The sequence below is a fragment of the Ovis aries genome, chromosome 9 (genome assembly GCF_016772045.2).
Source record: "Ovis aries strain OAR_USU_Benz2616 breed Rambouillet chromosome 9, ARS-UI_Ramb_v3.0, whole genome shotgun sequence".
Classification (NCBI taxonomy): Eukaryota; Metazoa; Chordata; class Mammalia; order Artiodactyla; family Bovidae; genus Ovis; species Ovis aries.
Genome location: NC_056062.1, coordinates 34,358,951 through 34,373,754, shown reverse-complemented (window position 1 = coordinate 34,373,754; position 14,804 = coordinate 34,358,951). Strand labels below are relative to the sequence as shown.

The 14,804-nt window shown below is 45.2% G+C and overlaps 1 protein-coding gene across 3 annotated transcripts in view; it reads left to right on the top strand.

Annotated features, from left to right (window-relative positions):
• ST18 (ST18 C2H2C-type zinc finger transcription factor) overlaps positions 1-14,804 on the top strand; it is a 262,346-nt gene that overhangs the window by 33,155 nt on the left and 214,387 nt on the right. The window lies entirely within an intron of this gene.

Here is a 14,804-nt window from a genome sequence, read left to right as displayed (position 1 = left end):
GAACAAAGATTGCATTGGTTACTTCCTGGTATTTGGGCTTCTGGATGCATTTCTGAAGCAGAGTGTCAGTAACAGTTACTTGTGGGCCGGTTCCATATACATAACATGAGCACTGTAACGAGATCTTCTTTCCTGCAGACTGAAAAGGTCACGCTGGCGGTTCTGAGGACCGAGTCAGTGTTGTGTCTCACAGCGGTGGGTGAAACAAGGCAATTACAAGGCAGGAAGAAGTTGTTATGTTGCAGAAGTATGTTTTGTTGTTATGTTGCATGTTCTTGTGGGGTCTAGCTTCTGGTTTTTGAACAATTGGTGGGATGCATTTGTTGTTTACAGCTTGGAACCTTGATCTTTCTATTTCAGACAGATTGCTGTCAAGTGAATTGGAATGCCCCCTTTAGGTCACCTTAGAATGAGTAACGCAAAAGCAGCGATTCTCCTGTGAGCTGTGGTGGTGCAGTTGAGATAAAATGATGACATTCCTCATAAGACCATCCTCGATAAGTTCAGAATAATATATTTTTCTTTACTGATTTTATAACCATTTATTTTAAGATAAAGTAGAGTCCTTGGGTGCTGCATGCTAAATCAAATCAGTTGTGTCCAACTCTTTGCAACCCCATGGACTGTATCCCACCAGGCTCCTCTGTCCATGGGACATGGGATTCTCCAGGCAAGAGCGCTAGGGTGGGTTGCCATGCCCTCCTTCAGGGGATCTTCCCAACCCAGGGATTGAACCCGCATCTCTTAAGTCTCCTGCACTGGCAGGCGGGTTCTTTACTACTAGTGCCACCAAACTAGCATCCTTGGTTTGTCATTAGTTCCTTGTGATTGAATACATTCTCTGGGAAAAGCTTTATCTTCAACATGCAATAAAAATTAATCATAGATCCTCAACTTAAAAAAAGTTTTACCTTAATTATTTCTTTAAACATTTAACATTAAAATACAGCTTTGTTAGGGAGCTCTTCTCAGATCTCTGTGCTGGCCTAAATGGAAAGGAAATCCGAAAGAGTGGAGATGTGTATATGTAGAGCTGATTCACTTTGCTGTACAGCAGAAACTAATATAGCATTGTAAAGCAACTGTAATCAAATAAAAATTAATTAAAAGTAAAATAAAATACAGCTTTGTACATCACCTTCAGAAATAGGGCCCTTAAGTAAGGTAATTATGAATTCAGGTGGCCTTGTGGGCGGGTCGAAGTCACTGCAGTACCAGATTGTGTCCTGAGGCCATTTACAGGACACCACCAGCAGGGGGCAGCGCAGAGCAACGAACGCCAAGCATTTCCTACCAGATGTCTAAAAATCCAAAGTGAAAATGTGTGTATGAACATAGTACTTTTTGGACAATGTCCTCCCCCGAACTCATAAACCTCTAAAATAAATTGTTAAAAGGCCCAAACATGTTAATCCCTGAATAGTTCTCTCACTGTGAAAGTGTTGAGGGGTGAAGAGAAAACTTGATCTCCTTGTCAGAGGTGTTTGCACTGATTTTACTTTTGATTGATTTTGTCACAAAAGGCTCTGTGAGTTCAAATACCAGTAATATGTGCACATTTGCATTATGAAGCTTTTCAGGGTGATTTTTATGTTGGAAAATATTGTAATAAAATAATAATTCAGACTCACAGAATAACCCTTACGAAACAGCATTTGATGCAAAATGCAGCTTTGGGTAGGGTTTCATTAAGTCCACATTTCTTTGAAGAAAATGATAGCACATTGCTTTGCTTGTTAAATTCTTAAATTTTTTCTCCTCAAAATGACTACAGCTAACATTTTATGTTCTTAAGAAAAGCCACATGTAATACTCAATATTTGACATACATACGTTTAACACTGGAAATCTGGATAGAATCAGACTAAACTGAAACAAAACCCGAAAGGATTTAGAGGGACAGTTTATTAAGACTTGTTCTATTTCATCACAGGATTATTTTGAAAACTCGAGTTTAATGTTATTGTTATTCAGTCTCTCTGTCGTGTCTGACCCTTTGCAACCCCGTGGACTGCAGCATGCCAGGCTTCCCTGTCCTTCAGCACCTCCGGCGTTTGCTCAGATTCATGTCCATGGAGTCACTGATGCCATCCAGCCATCTTGTCCAAGTTTACTGGTCCCAGCAAAAATATTGAGGGACTCTCAGTGTCTTTGTACTGAATCTTCTCCTGTAATCTGGAAGTTAGCATTTAAGATGATCATTCTTGTTGGCTAATTAGGATTGCAAAACATTTATTTCTCTTTCCCAAAGTTCATGAGCCTGTAGGAAACTGGAGCTGCTCTTGCAAGCCGAGTGTCCCTCTTTTGCTGTTAGCTTTCTTGGATTTACCTTTGAAGTGACTTTGGCTCCTGTTGACTTCCGGTATCTGACACATTGAGTATGGTTGTCTTCAGGGTTTCCCAGGCAACCGGGACAGTTCATCTTTTTCCAGTCAAAGTGCCCTTGAACTCCAGTCACTTCACTTCCCTGCATGAGTCATGTGTGTAGCGGGAGAGACACCAAAGGCTTCACGTGAGAGGCTGATGTGGGTGAAAAGATGGATGGATTTCACACTAAGACATCCGCCTGGAGGTTCAGACTTCCGATGGTGGCCTGCAGGCTCACTGAGTCAAGCTCGCATTTTAACCTGGGGGGAGGGATCCAGGTCCTGGGATCTGCCTAACTCCTGGGATCTGCCTAACTCCTGGGATCCACTGAATTCCTGCTCAGGGCTCCTTGGCAGACTCTTTAGCTACAAACTCTTACTTCACATCACCCCCAAGAACTCCTCAGGGAACAGATTATTGCCACCACCTCTGGCCTGCATGGTGCCGGGGGGTCCCCGATGGCTGTCACATCTGCCCCCGTCTCAGGTCATGTCCACTGTGACCCACCATGAAGCCACAAGTAGAGTCTCGTTCTGCCAGGCTTGTTTCCACCCCCAAGTCGTTCCTGAACAGCAGAGGGGGAGGAGAGATCAGAGTACTGAGCCTTGGTCTGGGAAGGTTCCTGGACTCCACATTGATGCCTTCTGTGTTTTGTGTAAAGTGAAACACTTCACCTCCTCTAGGTAGGAGTACAGTAGGCAATTCTTTTTCTCTTCTTTTCCTTGGTTCTTGTCCTCACGGCGATGGACTAGTGGCTGGACTGATTGACAAATAGGGCAATAGAATTTACAGCCTGTGCACCCCACCAGTGGGAATCTCAGATGGCAGCAGGTTGCTGCCTGAGCGTGGGGCTTCTGCGGAAGTCTCCCTGTTGACTCCACGCTGCAGTCAGAGTCCAGAGAGCTGAGCAGTGACTCTTTTGTCATCCAGACCGCCCCTCTCCCACCCTCTCCCCTACCTCTCATCATTCCCCTTTCCCTGCATTTGTTATATTTCATTCTGTCTGATACACTCTCTGGGACAGGAACATCTCATTGCAATGTGTCTAAGTAAGCAAATTTAAATAAGGATTATATATATATATATATATATATATATATATATATATAATAGGGCTTCCCAGGTGGCACAGTGGTAAAAAATCTGCCTGCCCATGCAAGAAATGCAAGAAATGTAGGTTTGATCCCTGAGTCGGGAAGAACCCCTGGAGAAGGAAAGGGCAACCTGCTCCAGTATTCTTGCCTGGAGAATTTCATGGACAGAGGAGCCTGGCGGGCTGCAATCCATGGGGCCGCGAAGAGTCATACACAACTGGGCACATTGATGCACACGCACATATATAATAAGCATCCATGGAAGTATATATTTTTATATACAGTTCCTTTAACTAGCAGCCTTTCCATCAGCTATAGCTACCACTATGATTATCACTTTAAATAATCCTTGGCTTGTTAAAATTAATGGAGATGAATGTAATTTTATAATAGGAAATGTTGTTTTTGGGGTGTGAAACAATAGTAATAAATTTGAATAAATATTTGCTATTTGTTTTCATAAAAGTTTAAATCCTCCAAAGAGAACTCTGACCGAAATAGGAATAGAGCAGGATCAAGGAAACAGGTGGTATGAGTCATATCACTGGCTTTCAGTTAAAGGATGCTGTGACTGTTGGCGTGGACCACACATAGGCAGTTTCAGAATTTCTTAAGCTGAAATCCAGCTGGAGAGTTCTTAATCATGGTGGACTTATCTTCATCATTTATAGTCTTTCTGTGAATTGATGGGCATTGGTGATGGGGTTTTGATACCTAAATCTCAGTTTAAAAAAATTCAAAGAGGCATATGAATCCTCAGGCTGAGACATTTCCTGAGCTAGCGGGTTCTCGTGCAAAGCTAATATGTGTAATAGAGACTCAGTCTCTCGCTGTACAGTTTTGTCATCCTGTTTCAATAACTAAATGAATATTCTGAATTAATAAGCTTAACGTTTGTATAAGCTAAAGACTAGTCTAAGCTCTGCATTCATTGATGGGAGCCTTAAGCAAATGTTTCTTTTCATCAGCTTGTTCAAGAGGCATAAATGTAATTATGGTTCTGAGGTCATAACATAACAATTGGTCAACACAGTAACTGACTCTGGAACAGGTAGCAAAGTTATGGGTTGTAAGTTGCTTTGAATCCTTGGAAGGTCCTGAAGGATTGTGTTTTTTTTTTTTTTCAAATGTATATATATGTATACTTTTATCGTATAAAATAGAGACTGAGCGTTAAAGTATATCTGTAGAACTGAGTTTTGTTTTTATTTTATCTTATCTGTTTACTGTCTTAAAATTTATTTTGTTGAAATATAGTTGATTTACGATGTGTTAATATCTGTGTGTGTGCATGTCTGTGCTCAGTCATGTCTGACTCTTTGGGACCCCGTGTACTGTTGCCCTCCAGGCTCTTCCCAGTCCCTCTGTGGGATTTCCCAGGCAAGAAGATTGGAGTGGGTTGCCATTTCCTTCACCAGGGCATCTTACTGGGATCGAACCTGTGTCTCCTGCATTGGCAAGCGATTCTTTACCACTAGCGCCACCTGGGTACTTGTGTTAATTTCTACTGTTCAGCGAAAGTGGTTCTGTTATACGTATATATTCTTTTCCTTAGGGATTCCCTGGTAGCTCAGAGGGTAAAACGTCTGCCTACAACGCGGGAGACCTGGGTTCATTCCCTGGGTCGGGAAGGTCCCCTGGAGAAGGAAATGGCAACCCACTCCAGTATTCATGCCTGGGAAATCCCATGGACCAAGGAACCTGGTGGGCTACAGTCCATGGGGTCACAAAGAGTCGGACATGACTGAGCGACTTCTCTACTATTCTTTTCCTCATGGTTTATCACAGGATACTGAATAGAGTTCCTTGTGCTATTACAGTAGGACCTTGTGGTTGAATTTGCTTTTTTTAGTTAATTCTTTGGTTAAACATGAAGCAGAAGCTGATATTCTTATCTTCACAGAAAATACAGAAAAGTGTTAGAAATATCCAAGAATGAGTTAAAGCTCTTAAAATGCCAAGGGGGCACGATGGGAAAGATGGGCTCCGTTTGCCTCTCCTCCCACCCCTCTGCTCCGTATCGTCTGCTAAGTTAGTTAGTTCAGGAAAACAGAAGGATGAGTTTTGGGGGACACACCTCATTTTGTCCCCCTTTCTTTCTTCCTCTGCATCCTGCATGTTGCCTGCTTTGTATCTGTTCAGAGGCAGGATGTTACGAAGCCAGAGAAAGAGTGAGAGGCGTGTCCGCTCCACAGGCTGCAGACTCCTCACTCTCCTGTTACTGCCGCTCATTCTTTCAACAGGGATCCCAGCCCTGTCTCATGTCATGCACGGGTCTCATTTCGGTGTATGATTTCGTTTAATTCTCTCAAGAGCCCTTCACGGTTGTTATTATCATCTCCATGGCACAGGTGATGGAACCTAGACTTTTAGGGAAGTAAGGAGCATTTTCAAGACCATAGAACTGGTGAGAGCTGGAGTTAGGATGAAAATCCTGTTGCACTGTCTCTGAGACACTGACTTGTCTCTAAAGAGAGCTTGCTTTAGTGCTGATGTTTCAAAGCTTTTCAAAAATTTTATTTATTTATTTTTTAAATTTTTGGCCGTGCGGGCTCTCCCTTGCTGTTTGGACTTTTCTCTAGCTGTGGCACGCGGAGGTTACTCTTTGTTGCAGGGCCCCGGCTTCTTATTGTGGTGGCTTCCCTTGCTGTGGAGCACAGGCTCTCAGGGCACGCGGGCTCTGTGGTTACAGCCTGTAGGGCCTAGAGTGTGAGCTCAGTAGTTGTAGTGCTCAGGCTTAGTTGCTCTGCAGCATGTGGAATCTTCCCAGATCAGGGACTGAACCCATGTCCCGTGCCTTGGCAGGCGGGTTCTTAACCACTGAACCACCAGGAAAGTCCAAAACTTTTTATTTTGAAACAATTTCCAACTTATAAGTATCGAGAAGAAATCGTTAAGTATCGAGAATTTCTGAATACAGTTCACCAAGATTTTCCAATTGTGTACATTTTACCACGTTTGCTTTCTCTCTCTCTTTCTGTATGTATGTGTCCGTGTTATGTGCACAAATTAATTTTTCCTGAAACAGTTGTGGTAGGATCTAGACATGACCCCTTTTCCCACTGACAAGCATAGCATGTGTTCCAAAATATGTGGATCTTGCCTGACCTTCCCATGATGCCAGACCAAAATTATGCAGTTAGCAGGGATCCAAGCTATGAACTTTATTCAGAACTTGCCCGTTATCCCAATAATGTCCGTATGGCAAAAAATAAAGACAAAAATTGTGCAGGATCCAACCCAGGGTTTTGAATTGAACTGTTGTGTGTCTCCAGTGTCTTTTATTCAGGAACATGCCCCCAGTCTTTACATTTCATGGTTCACATTTTTAAAGAGTGGAGGGCTTCCTGGTAGCTGAGATGGTGAAGAATCTGCCTGCAATGTGGGAGACTGGGATTCGATCCCTGGGTTCGAAAGCTCTCCTGAAAGAAGGCATGGCAACCCACTCCAGTATGCTTGCCTGGAGAATCCCGTGGACAGACCATGGGGTCGCAAAGAGTCGGACACAACTGAGTGATTTGTGAAGAGTGGAGGCCAGTTAATTGTGTAAAATGCCCCTCAGTTTGGGCCTGTCTGATGGGCCCTCGTGATTTGATTCAAGGTGTCCATCTTTGGCAGGACAGCCTCACAAGAGATGCTGTATTCTCCACACATTGTGTCAGGAGCAATGAATACTAATTTGCCTCATTAATGGTCGGGTTAAGTGGGTGAGGAGTTCTTCACAGCAAGGCTACTATTTTTCCCCATTTAAGTGTTAATATCTCCCGGGGAGGTGTTTTGAGACTATGCAAAGATCCTCTTTTCCCATCTGATTTTTATCTCACTGGTTTGAACATCTATTGATGATTCTTGCTTGTATCCATTATTGCTACGATAGTTGCCAAGGGGTAGCACTTATCTTTTTTGAGCTGCTTTATTCAGAAATTCACAATTAGTCTAGAGAGATACAGTATTGCTAGTATTTAGTTTGTTGTGTGGTTTTATTATTGATCGGGGCCATTCACAGTGCTTTACAATTCTTATCTCCTTTGAACTTCAGGTCCTTCTGGATAGATACTATTACGTCCACATTTTATAGATGAGAAAATTGAGTAGCCAAAAACCAGTTGGCAACATTTTCTGGAAGAAAATGTTAAAAATTGATCTTTAAAAATATCATTGGGAAAATTCACAGTAAGATAATAGAGTGAAATATAAAAATTACCAAAAATAAGTAAAGAAGAGAAACTAGAAAGGATCATATATAACACCATGCCATGGTTTTAAAACGTTGAGTGAGGAAGCCAGAGGAAGAGACTGGACCACCTGACCCTCACATTTGAGCAAGGTGTGTGGCGATGGCACCTGCGGTATCTTATTACCTTCACAAACATCACAGGAAAGACGTGGACAACCCTGAGAACTGAACTTCAATTGTTTTCCTTGGCTGAACAGGAAGACAGAAAGGGAAGACAGAAAGTTTAGAGACATCTCACATTAACTTTTATTGCAGCCACTGATGGAGATTGAGCAGAGGAAGGGAGACATGATTCTCTGGGTCACACGAACCCTGGGGTGGGCAGGTGGTCCCCACGGGGAGCCCTTCTCTCCTGCTGCAGACTCAGCCCCTCACCTCTGCATGTTCCCCTCTTGTTTTCTCACCAATGAGGATGGTCCTGGGAGGATGCAGGGGTAGGCAGAATGAATGCATGGAGTGAATCCTGTATCTTGTGGCTTCACTGAGCGGGGGACCGATCCAGGTGCCTCTTGGGAGGTTGACGAATCACTGATGCAGGATTTCAAATGTGGCATCTTGGCCCACCAGCTACTTCACCCTCAGTCACCACCCACTTCATACCTCCTTCACCACCCCCACCACCCCCACCATCTCCATCACCACCCACTTCATATCTCCATCACCACCCCCACCACCCACTTCATCTCCTCCATCACCACCCTCACCACCCAGTTTATCACCACCCTGAAAGGCATCAACAGCTATTGACTGAAAATGCTCCTTGCTGGATACTGTGCTAAATTCTTCACTGTTCTTCAGTCCTAACATTAAACCCTCTGAGGAAGATATTCTGAATTTAATTATGCCCTTAACACCATGCTCAGAGCTTGCCCCTTATAAGGTCCTCAGTAATTAGGTGATGTGCACATTTTAATTTTGCAGAGCAATGGCAACTCAGAGAGGCTTATTCTCTGAGTTCAAACAGCCAGGTTTTGATGGATCCAGAATTCAAAACAACTTGTGGTCTGCCACCTCTCTACCCCTGCCCGAACATCCCAGTCCCATACTTCGGCTTGTCCTCTGTTCTGCTGGTCAGAATCCCACCCAGCCCTTTCCGTCTTCAGGCCAGAGTTCACTCTCCTTCTTCCCTAGGGCTTTTCACATCTCACCATTTGGGATGGACTCCGCTCCCTCCGGGGTTTCATGGCCATGTTCTTGCATGTTTCAGACCACTGAAAGATCTGTCCTTGGCTCACCAGTGACTGTGTTTGTGTCCCTCACCTGCATGCCAGCCGTATGGCTGAATTTCTCAGCTTCTCCAAACCCTCACCTCTTGTTCAGCACCGCAATTTGCATTCTAGGTGTTGAAGAAACCGTTGTGAGGTGAGGAGAATGAGCAGAGGCTCCGAGCGGGGTTTCGGCGGCAGGAATGGGACCCTGACTCCTGTGGGGACAAAGCGGGCGGTGGCCAGCTGGCAGGGAGGGCACCCAAGACAAACTCTGCCTGGTTCACAGTGGGCGGAAGGCTGGGCCTGGGTACACACACATCTTTGTAAATAAAACTCTCGTTCGTGGTGAACCAGAGAGTGGAAAGAACAACAGGTGCTAAAGATGAATGGAGTGTCGTCAGTACATTTAATGATAGGAAACCGGTCCCATGTCGCCTCTTCCTGTTCTAGCAAGTGGCCCTGGCCTGCCTGTCGTTTTCACTTTTAGTACTGTCTGCTCCTGTGGCCTTTGGACCCGGTGTTTCTTACAGATGGGCCGGGCCAGCCTGGTAGTGGAAGCCGTCCTTCCGCGGTGCTCAGTGCTCTGCTGGCTGCGGCCGTGTCCCCGCTCAGCTGCTGGCCTCCGACTCCAGGGCTCCGAGGTTGGGCTCACTTAATGGCCATCATTCCTCCTCCCTGCCGGGTCATGACCCCTCGAACCCCAGTGCTGGGTGACAGACAAAATGATGCGGGTGGGGACCATTTCTACCACTTTTCCAGTCTTTTTCTTTATGGTTGTTATTTTCAGAGATTTCCTGGTTCTTTTTGCTTTCCTTCTAATGGAGGTTTAATTGCACCTGGTAAACGGCTGTCTGGAGGGGGAGCATCTTTGTTTTCTTGAAAGATTGAGTGATGTGTGCATGAATGGTGGACTCTGGACTTTCCCAGGGAGATTTGTCTGCTGGCTTCTTTGTTTTTCCTTGTAACAGGTTGATAAGATGGACTTGAGCCCAGCAGAAAGCAAATGTTTGCCTGGTGGACAAGGTGATAGTTCTGAAGGGTCAAGTTTCACCTCGAGGCTGCGCCAGCCTGAGAAACAGACTGGACGTCAGATTCTAAACCACACCCTCCCCCATCCTGACGTCTGTGCAAAGCATCATGCTTACAGGAGGAGATGGGCCCATTTTTATAGTATCGATTAATTTCTTCCCTAGAATGGCACACTTGGCATTCAGTCCTTGTCTCTATGTGGACAAGAGTAGACAGTGTAAGATGGGTGCTTAGTCGCTCGGTCATGCCTGGCTCTTTGTGACCCCATGGACTTTAACCCGCCAGGCTCCTCTGTCCATGGGATTCTCCAGGTGAGAATACTGGAGTGGGTTGCTATTTTCTTCTCCAGAGGATCTTCCTGACCCAGGGATCGAAGCTGGGTTTCCTGCATTGCAGGCAGATTCTTTACTGTCTGAGCAACCAGGGAAGCCCCAGAAGAGAACGTTCTATGTGGACGAGAGAGGACAGTGTGAGATATGTCTGTCTATACGTCACCATGCCACAGGCAGGCGGGTGCAGAGCCAGCTGGACAGCTCTCCTGGGGGTTTCCGCCCCTGGGTGTGGGCATGCACAGGAGGGCAGAAGGTTGGGTCCCTGGGGTCCCACTCTGCCACTTCCAGGTGCACGGCACAAAGTGACACCCCTTTTCTGCACCTACCGAGGACGTGGTTCATGTGTATAAAGCTCACGGCAAGGCTCGGAGCCTCTAGGGAAGACCTGATGGCTATGGGTTTGCAGGGGTGTGAGGCGGACTCCTACATCCTGGATTCCTCCTCTCCTAGAATCGTTACCTTCCATAGTTTTCAGGACCTCATCCAGCCCACCTCCAGCTGCATCGCCACCTGCCCAGGAAGCTCCTGCACACTGGCTGTGATGGGCTCTCCTGGGCCCCAGTCCCATCCCCTTCCTTCCAGTCACTGTCCACAGGCCCTCTCTGAGCGGGAGAGTAGCACCCAGGTGGCACAGTGGCAGAGAACCTGCCTGCCAGTGCAGGAGATGTGGGAGACGCAGGTTTGATCCCTGGGTCGGGAAGATCCCCTGGAAGAGGAAATGGCAACCCAGTCTGGCTCTGAGCGGGAGAACTTTGTTGGATGGATGTTTCTGTTGCCTGTGGGATTTTCTGTGCTAAAGAAGATGTTTGATATTTGTGCATCTTTATTTACATTTTGGATTCTTCCTCCACAATCATGTCTCAGACGTGAAATTACTGAGTCAGAGGGTGTGATGGACCGAGAGGTTTGTGAGCATCAGAGGAGGTGCTGACCTCTGAGGGCCCTTTCCTAGGACACGGCCTAGAGAGTGACGTATTTTCTTTGTTTAAGTGAGAAATTTCTATTGCAGCACCCTGGATGGGGCCCCTCAGCCTCCATTAGAATGCGTTCAACCTACTGGGTTTCCTTCACTGAAATAAGTACAAATAGTGATGACATGTTTGTTTCGTTGTAGTAGCTTTGAGGAGGTGTGCTTTTAACACACGAACTGAAAAACGTTCCATTTCCTCCACCTGTTTACTGGTGGGTGAGATGAGAGGCAGGGAGAATGGGAGAAGCATGGCAGATGGCGGGTGGCACAGGTGGTGGGGGAGGTCCCGGGACTCAGTCTTGGGTCCTTTCTTTGAATCTTCTTGCGTGTCTGTGCTGGACATACACGCAGAGCAGCAGTGGTCAGCTGTGCCTGTCTCTGATATGATGTGGTGTCCTGTGTAAAGAGAACCATCTCATCCCCCAGCTTCTATGTACATTTTTTTTCTGTCTTTCCAACATCGGGCCAACCAACATCTTAGATGTCAATTATTCTCTCCTTTTTAAACTGAAGTGTAGTTGACTTGCAATATTAGAGTAGTCTCAGATGTACGACATAGTGATCCAGTATCTTTATAGTATACTCCATTTGAAATTATCATAAAATATTGGCTATGCTCCCTGTGCTGTACAGTGAGTACTGTGCATATTTACTTATACGCACAGTAGTTTGGATCTATGAATTCCCTAACCACATTTTCCCGTCCCCCTTTCCTCTCCCCACTGGTAACCACAAGTTTGTTCTCTGTATCTGTGAGTTTGTTCTGTTTCGTTACATTTATTTGCTTGTTTTGCTTTTTAGATCCCATATGTAAGTGACAATATACAGTATTTGTCTTTCTCTGTCTGACTTATTTCACTCAGCGTAATACCCTCCAGGTCCATCCATGTTGCTGCAAATTGCAAAATTTCATTCTTCTTTCACGACTGAGTAGTTTTCCACTGTGTATATAGGTACCACGTTTTCTTTATCCATCCCTCTGTTGATGGACATTTAGGTTGCTTCTGTGTTTTGACTGTTGTAAAGAGAGATGCTACGAACTTCGAGGTGCATGTGTCTTTTTGAATTAGTGTTGTTATTTCTTCTGGCTATATACCCAGGAGTGGAATTGTTGGATCAGATGGTAGTTCTACTTTTAGTTTTTTGAGGGAACTGCATACTGTTTTCCATAGTGACGTCACCAGTTTACATTCCCACCAACAGTGCACAAGGGTTCCCTTTTCTCCACATCCTCACCAACTTTTGTTATTTGTGATCTGTTTGATGGCAGTCATTCTGACAGGTGTGAGGTGCTATTTCATTGTGGTTTTGCTTTGTTTCTCCCTGATGATTAGTTGCGCTGAACACCTTTCCATGTGCCTATTGGCCATCTGTATATCTTCTTTGGAAAAATGTCTATTCCTGTCATCTACCCATTTTTAAATTTTTTATTTGATACTGAGATGCATGAGCTATTTATATATTTTTCTATTTTATTTTGTATATCCAGTCATACAATTTGCAAATATTTTCTGCCCTTCAGTACAGTTAACCTCTCTGAGTTTCACTTTTCTATCACAAAACAGGTGAACAGTTAGTGGGGAGACTTAATGCAGTGACTCACCTGGTGTAAGGTGTCAGTGCAGTAACCTGATGTTCGTCTTGACATTAATCAACTAACTGCACGTGCAGTCTCTTTCACATTCTTTAGCGGTTCCAGGTATATTTGCTGATACTCTGCTCTGCTCACAGTGCTCAGATGTGCAGAGAGGCTGGTGGCGTGATTTGCATTTGTAAGGGCTCTACTGATGGTGGTATACACACACACACACACACACACACACACACACGTAAAACCAAAGTGCATGGCGGAAACTGATAGGTTTTGCAAAAGGGGCACGAGGGTGCAAAAGTTAGAAAAAAGCCATTGGCTTTACACTTGGGGAAGAGCAGCCCTGAGATGCCTCCACCAAAGGAGGTAAGTCAGTCCCTTAAGTTAGTCACTGAAGATGTGTGGGCTTCGAACAGACTGTGGGAGGGACAGAGGAGAGGGGCCTGCAGATGCAGAGATGACTGGATTAAGGTGCGTAGGTGGAGAGAGGACGATGCTGGCCTGGTCAGGGAGTGTCAGGGTGGGTGAGTGTGTGAATACATGTGGTTGTGTGTTTGTGTCTGAATATGTGTGTTTGTATGTTTGAGTGCATTAGACTGTGTGTTTGAGTGTGTGAGACCGTGTGTGTATGTCTGAATATGTGTGGTTGTATGTTTGAGTGTGTGAGACTACGTGTGTATTGGGAGGATGGATGATTCAAGGAAGAAGGAAAGGGGATGAAATTGGGGGAATTATAGAGCCGATCATGGAGCCCCTTGACGGTCTTGCTCCCAAGAGTTATGTATGAGTTTTCTGTTAAGATTCTAGAAACCGGTCAGAACATCCAGGAGGCACTTCACATACCATGACTAAAATCAAGACTCTGATTTCTATAAAGAAGAACCGTGATGGGACATCAGTTTCCAGGAAACAGAAATGAAGAGGGATGATGCCCATGTGCAGTTTTGACTCTCTTACTTGTTTCTGACATTTCAGCCCTGGATTATAGACCTGGCAGATCCTGAGGGCAGGTGTGTTGAGCATATTCTGAGTAGGGTGTAAAGGCCCACTTCTGTTGTAAACAGTGGTTTAAAGGTTAGAAACCCTCAAGCTGAGGTCTGCCATCTCCGTTTTTCAGACCTTTTCATTTGTTTGCATATTTTGCAGAAACCAGGCTTCACTTTTTAAAGTGTTTCTTTCTCGTCTTCTTCCTGGAGAAGTAGCAAGAGAAACAGCTGGAAATAACAGGACGTGTCCTTTTACTCCGATGACTCAGGGATGTGCCCATTGCACACTGCACCTGCCGGTTTATCTTCCTGATGGCGGCAGGTCGCTGTGAAGGCTGAGCCCTGAAATGCAAGTCCCCCTTTGAGCCCGCTCTTCCCTTTGAGCTCCAGAATGTAACAGTCAGGTGCTTGCTAGTGGTTTCCTGGTGGAAAAGGGCACTTGGATTTCCAGTGGGTGGATTCACAGGGAGGCAAGGTGCCAAGTGTTATTGACAACAAGAGGACCAGTTGCTCTGGGCTCCTCTTCTGGGAGGTTGGTGTCTCAGCCACATCCATGGGTCCCCTGGGAGTGTGTCCCCTGCACCCAGCTGGCCCTGTGCTGGGCCTGGGGTCCTCTCCTTTCCTGCTCTTTATCTCTACCAAAATAATAATAATAGCAACAGCAGCAGCGTAAGTAAATTTTCTGCCATTGTTGCCAGCAGTGACCAGGATTACCAGCTTGTTTTCGCCTCCTGTGACAAGCCTCCCCTTCTGCTTTTTTCCCTTTTCATCTCCATTTTTCCTCTTAGTGTCTTTTGGATAAGACATCTCGTGTCTCAGTGATTCCAAGCAAACAAGCTGTTCTGCCACACAAAAAATAGAAATAAAAAGTAACCTGCCTTGAAAATACTACAAAGTCGATTACCTGCCTTCAAGATTAAGCTAAAATGTTTCCTGGAGCTTCATGCTTCTGTCTGAACATCCCACCACTTCACTTGATAACAGAGTGTT